This window comes from Octopus bimaculoides, chromosome 6 (genome assembly GCF_046866305.1).
Source record: "Octopus bimaculoides isolate indiv1 chromosome 6, ASM4686630v1, whole genome shotgun sequence".
NCBI lineage: Eukaryota > Metazoa > Mollusca > Cephalopoda > Octopoda > Octopodidae > Octopus > Octopus bimaculoides.
In genome coordinates, this window is record NC_142933.1 from 110,513,863 (window position 1) to 110,521,078 (window position 7,216).

The 7,216-nt window shown below is 34.4% G+C and overlaps 1 protein-coding gene across 3 annotated transcripts in view; it reads right to left on the bottom strand.

Annotated features, from left to right (window-relative positions):
• Positions 1-6,427, bottom strand: part of LOC106883755 (uncharacterized) — a 22,304-nt gene extending 15,877 nt beyond the window's left edge. The window contains exons 1-2 of one of the 3 annotated variants that reach the window (XM_089354438.1): positions 5,865-6,427; positions 5,199-5,322 (exon numbers count right to left, since the gene is read on the bottom strand). The gene's annotated coding sequence lies outside the window, so the exon portion shown is untranslated. Of the gene's footprint in view, positions 1-5,198; positions 5,350-5,864 lie in introns of all 3 variants that reach the window. The other 2 variants (XM_089354437.1, XM_089354436.1) reach the window with 2 other exon arrangements.
• Positions 6,428-7,216: the final 789 nt, after the last annotated feature.

The window sequence follows — 7,216 nt, forward strand, 5'->3', positions numbered from 1 at the left end:
TCATTGTTCTCTCCCCCCCCCCTCTCTCTTTCTCTCACACACACACACACACTGCAGAGTTTACAGAAGTGCTGCTTAATTGAAATCTCTATGTTGATTTGAGGGGAAGGTAAAACTTGATAAACTGCTTCCCCCTCTGTTGTTGGACTACCGTGATGTTTGTTTAAAAAAGAGAGATTATGGCTGTGATAAAAAATAATGAAGGCAATACTTGCTAAACAAATGAGTACTATTATACAAAGAAATAATTAGACATGTGAAAATATATCAAGGGACTAGCAGAAAACCGCTCGGAGGGCGGTCTTTCTGCTGGTATATAAATATACATATATATTGTTTTGTTTCAGTCATTTGACTGTGGCCACGCTGGAGCACCGCCTTTCGTCGAAGAAATCAACTTAAAAACTTATTCTTTTGTAAGCCCAGTACTTATTCTATCGGTCTCTTATTCTACTAAGTTATGGAGACGTAAACACACCAACATCGGTTGTCAAGCGAATGGGGGGGGGAGACAAACACATATATAACGAGCTTCTTTCAGTTTCTGTCTACCAAATCCACTCACAAGGCTTTGGTTGGCCCAAGACTATAGTAGAAGACACTTGCTCAAGGTGCCACGCAGAGGGACTGAACCCGGAACCATGTGGTTGGTAAGCAAACTACTTACCACACTTACCACACGCCTGCGTGTATGTGTGTATATATATATATGCATAAAGAAATATATATATATATATACATATATATATATATATATATATATATATATATATATATATATATATATAAACACACATTAGCAGAGATACCCGGCGTTGCCAGTGTTACATGCGATTTCAGAATTAGACTTTTCTGTTATACTTTTTCTAATGAACTGGAATACCTGTGATTCGAATTTCCTCAAAATTGCAGATGAGGGTTCTTTCCCTCTTTACACACCCTAAAAAACTTCTAATCATGACACATGTATCCCATACTACTGATCTTTATGCGCAGAATCCAAAATTCCAGTCTTATCGAACCTGTTAAAAGGATTTGGCTCCTCAAAAATGGAGGTCATGGAGCTCTAAAATGTGGGAGTTAGGGCCCCTATTGGGGTGTCTTAATGTCAACTAGAGAAGTTGAATTGTTGAGAATCTTTTTAACTTGGGTCTTATATGTATTGTTCGAATTTCTTTGAAATAGGAAATATATGTTCACTGCGTTTGTAAAAGAGAGCAAAACTACAGGAAACCAAATGATGAATGATCACAATAAACAGTCAGCTACCCTACCGTAGTCGTTACTACTCCCCAATGTAGGATTCCTCACCATACAGGTGACAGGCACAGCCGTAAGATGCATTACGGATCTATAGGAATTGGAAGAGCGTGACCCAACACAAACATTAACAACTGTGTGACGTGAGGGCTAAGGGGAAATGAAAGTATCACCTCACATCAATATATATATGTCAGCTCATCTCTTGATTTTGTTTTTCGATTTTACCCTACCAAATTCTGGTGCCACAAACATTTTAAGTACCACATTTAATCTTTTGATTAAATCTATATTATACATCTATATATATATATATATATATATATATATATATATATATATACCTTTGTGCAGATGTGTATATATATATATACACACACACAAAAAAGAAAATACATATATACTATGTATATATGTATGTATGCCATGCCTGTATATATGTGAGATTATTAATACTGATAATAGTTTCAGTATTAAAGTGAAACTATTAAAGTGAAAATATCTTAAATTACAATAGAGAGATGTTATTATGATATTGCTCTGGGCCCGCGCTAGGCAAGAAGTTAAAACTTTTTTTGGCCTATGACACTACATGGACCCTAAGTAAAGCATGTGTAAAATTTGAATGAAATTGGTTGTGTAGTTCTCAGGTTTTAGGGATTCACACAGACAGAGACACATTCTCATCTTTATATATATATATGTGTGTGTGTATCTTCTGTTATTTTTTCTTTTACCTGTTTCAGGCATTAGACTGCGGCCATACTGGGGCGCCACCTTGAAGGGTTTTAGTCGAATAAATCGACCCTAGAACTTTTTAGAAGCCTGCTACTTATTCTATCGGTTTTTTGCCGAACTGCGGTGTCAAGCGGTGGTAGAGAACAAACACACACAGATGTACACACACACACACACACACACACACACACACACATATATATATATATATATATATATATATATATATATATATATATATATATATATATATATATATATATATATATATATATATATAAATACGACGGGTTTCTTTCATTCCGTTTACTAAATCTACTCACAAGGCTTTGGTTAGCCCGAGGCTATAGTAGAAGACACTAGCCCAAGGTGAAACTGGAACCATTTGGTTGGCAAGCAAGTTTCTTGCCACACCTGTATATACATAGTGGTTTCCAAAGCAACAGCACAATAACAAATTGTAAAGAATACTCTAAAAATTTCTTAACTCCAAGCGCACGCTCCTCACTCCCGCTGCCAAAGTTCACAGTTAATCTGTAAACTGAAATACTGAACTAAGCTGGAGAGACCAGTGGTTTCCAACGCTCTTATTCAAATCAGTTTTTCCACAGACCCCTTTTAATATGCTTATCCTTATGTGTATATATGAAATTTTGAATTTAATTTACGGACCCGCAGTACTACCTTTGCAGACTACAAGGGGTCCGTCGACCCCAGGTTGGGAACCACCGGGATAAACCATAACATTTTAATTTTAAAAGATGAAATATTGAATGTATACAGCTAAATCTTGATTGGAAGGCAAAAATACAACTTTTATTCGGAAAGAGAAATTATAGCGATAAAATTAAATGTGTACGTTTTCAACGTCAACCAAGCAGTAACATAATATTAATTTTTGGTGACAAGTAATCATATATGTATGTATATAGGTTTGGTTACAGAAACTGAAAATCAAAACATGACTATATACCTTCTCACTTTTAATCGTCTGCAGTTGCAAAGTAACTGTGGGGCCGAAAGTTTCGTAAAGGACAATTATTTAAATTTGTTTCAAAGTTTCAGAAATTCTTTAGTTGTAGTACAAACTGGTATAAATACTTGTTCATAGGGCAACAAATATCATGTAAATTGCAATGTTAACTGACAAAATGAAATCTGACACACAAGGATCGCCAACTTGACATTATTACTGCACAACAGAAAATAAAACTGAATTAACCCGGTTATCATTATTATCAATACGAAATGAAAGTAGTCAGTAAAGCTTACGTTTTGTATAATTGTAGGTTAAACACAAAACGGGATTTTTCTTTTTCCTTTTGTGTCTTCTAATTTCATGTTCTTAATGAACGATATTAATGAAGACAATGTTTACAGCGTTTCAAGGTGTGCAATGATTAATAACAAATTCCTATTCTTTTATCGAACCACTAAGTTACGGGGACATAAACACACCAACATCGGTTGTCAATCGGTGGTAGGAAACACACACACACGATGGGCTTCTTTCAGTTTCTGTCTATCAAATCCATTCACAAGGCTTTGGTCGGTCGCAGGCTATAGTATAGTGGATCCCAACCAGTGGTCTGCAAAGGTAGTACTAGGGGCCCGTGAACTAAATTCAAAATTTCATACATATATACACACACACACATATATATATATATATATATATATATATATATGGGAGAATATACAAAAAATAACAACAGACGAGGACAGGTGGTGTAAATAACAAAAGTATATATTAGTATGACGCTCGGGAATACGGAAAGTCTTTGACGTTTCGAGCTACGCTCTTCAACAGAAAGAATACGGAGACAAGGAGAAAAACACGGAGAAAAAAAATTGAATAGTGTTCAGTCAACGGTCAATATATATATATATATACAGGTATAAATACTTGTTCATAGGGCACAAATATAATGTAAATTGCAATGTTAACTGACATATATATATATATATATATATATATATATATATATATATATATATATATATATATACATACACACACACAGGTCGTCGTCGACTTACGACCACAATTGGCTCCGGTTGACTGGCCGTAAGTCGGCTTCTAGGTCTACATGGCTTTGTTTTATATTTTTACATTCTTAAAGTACATTCTCAGGTAAAAGTCACACAAAGCATTCTGTATTATACTGGCGTTAGTAAAAAATTCCGGAATCTCAAGCAGTCGTCTTATAAACAAATACGAGGTTGCCTCGATGCCTCCGCAATAGGATAGTAATCCAACACTTGGAATAACCACAGTGGCGATCGATAACCAAACCTAGGGGAAGCGTTTGTCAGACGACATCATCCGTAGACGGGTTAATTTCTAAGAAACCCATTAGATTTCAACTGGACTATTTATTATTGCTGCCAGGAGCTGGCGCGCCAATCGTCGTATAAAGTCTATTGGCTGTAAGTCAGATTGATCGCAAGTTGATGACGACTTGTATGTATATATATATTATAAGAATAGGTATTATAAAAAGGAATCCGTGAGAAAACTCATTTAAATAAATGGGGTCCTTGACAGTAAAAAATTTGAGAACCACTACTATAGTAGAAGGCACTTGCCCAAAGTGTCACACACTGGGAATGAACTCGGAACCATGGGGTTGGGAAGCAAACTTCTTACCACACAACTAACGCCTGCGCCTATTAGAACGGTTTAAAAGGATATCAACTGCGATTTAAAAAAAAAACAAAAACATTTTCCTCAGCAAAATCGTAATCTATATTGTCGGAGGTAAAGAATACGTACACAACCGGTTTTCAGCGTAACAAAAACCCTAACCCCTAATCATAAGCACCGGGTGTACGTATTCTTTGCCTTCGACTCTATACCTTTGAAAATGTAGTTCTGCAAACATTTCATTAAATATAAATTATTTAAAAAGTTATGAGGAAGCTAATTCGGAACGGGGCATCAAAGTGTAATTCTGCCTTATCATTTTTCCCGGACAGCAGCGAACAACAGCTGTGACAAAAACAGCAGCAAAAATAATTGTTCATTTTCGGAATGATAATTGTTCATTTTCTGTCAAATCGGTCCTCTTCCCCTTTACTAGAGATAATTCAAACAGGTTTAATGAAATGAATAGTATTTATTTTAGTAACCCCGGAGAAATTGAAGGCTAGATGATTTCAATAACATGGGTGGTGGGGAAATTAAAAGAAATACTTACATCTGGCCGAATCAGATAAAATGAAATTATAGGTGGAAAAATCTACAAGTTGTTAAATATTCATGCATTCCTTGGGAGACGTTGAACCGAGACGGGTACCAGGGCGCTCGAAGAGTTTGACCAGCTGTATGAGACCGGTTTAATACGTAAACTGAATTTATATGTAACGAAATCGAACGAGAGTCGGAGAAAAAGTACAATTAGAGAAAGAAGTATAATTTCTGTTTTAGAAACATCTAATCGTTTATAATATATTTAGAGAGAAAAAAAACAGCAAAATGTTCGATGTGTGACAAACTGAAAGTCCTTGGAACTTGAAAACGGAAATATATATATATATATATATATATATATATATATATATATATATATATATAAAATTTATAAATGCCTGTTATAAATGTTTTCATATTTTGTTTTATTTTCACATGAAAACAAAACGAACTGTGATTCTGACGTATTATTAGCACAATGCAGAACAATAACATTATATATATATATAACACACACACACGACAATTTGTTTAAAAGTTATCTCATAACTTCGAAAAGTTTCCATAAATATTTTTGGTCAATGACAAAAAAAAATGCCGTGTTTGTTTGTTTACATATATAAGCAAATAGCCAAAACTAAGTTCAGAAAAATTCTAAGTTTTATTTTCTTACCTGGAATTCGCTTGGTTCATTTCGGTAAGTCATTTCGCTGGAAGTAACTAAATTGTTTCTTTCAAAAGGCATAATACCAGCTTTGCTATTTGCTCTGCACTTTATCGTATTCAAGATAAAATTCTTTCCCACAGACTGATGTAACTTCAAAAGGATTTTCAAAGATGTTACTTAACTTTCGTTCCCCCACTTTTTTTTTTATTCGTATTTTCTTGTTTTTCATTGAAAAAGACAACGAATCAAAAATGAATTAAATTTCATTACAGTTGACACTTCCTACACGTAATAAGTCACCAGAGAACAATTCTGTGTTTTCACCTCGAGAAGCTTAACCGTAAATAAAAGTTTCAAAAAGGTGATATTGCCAGGTATATTTCGTAGGAAAATCAGGAAATATAGTGTCCGATGTCGCGACAAAGATGTTGAAAGTTCTTCACTTTTCTTCTGTTATTTCTTTAAGGGACCGTTCCGTAGGTGTCGGTAATGGAGACAAGAAATAAAAACAACAACCGTAGCAGCAGCAGCAGGTGTATCTATTGTATACGATACCAAAAAGCGAATGTGTAGAAGCTTACCAACTTGCTGTTACGAAGCACACGTAATTGGAACCCGATACACAAACTGGAATCTTGCAGAGAGCGAAGATGAAGCATTGATGTAGAGCGACGAAAGTAACCTACTCTCTGTGTACGTGCGTGCGCGCGAGCGAGTGCGTGCACTTCATACATATGAATGTGTGTGCGTGTGTATATATATATATATATATATATATATATATATATATATATATATATATATATATATATATATATATATATATATATATACACATTAATAAAAATCTGTAAATGTACAAACATCCAGGTTTCTGAGTACCTTAATTTTTTTCTATATAATTTCTGTACATCACCTCCAAACCTTCAAATATATATATATATATATATATATATATATATATATATATATATATATACATATTTATATACATATATATGCCTAAATCGATTTTCCCTCTCTCTCTCTCTTTCTCTCTCTCTCTCTCTCTCTCTGTTTCAAACATATTAATGTGAATATATTTATGTATCGATTGTGTGTGCGCGCGCGTGTGTGTGAGTGGTGAGTTCATCCAAACACATTTCCAAAAAAACTCAGCTGTCTGCTTGATTTTAATCTAATCTAAACGGTTAGATTATGCCATGACTATCATTATAGTACATAGATACAATGATACACACATAGATATGCATTTATGCCCGTGTGAACATACACACACACATGCGTAATTATGTATTGTGTGTGTATATATACACACACACACACACATATATATATACATACATGCACACACTCTC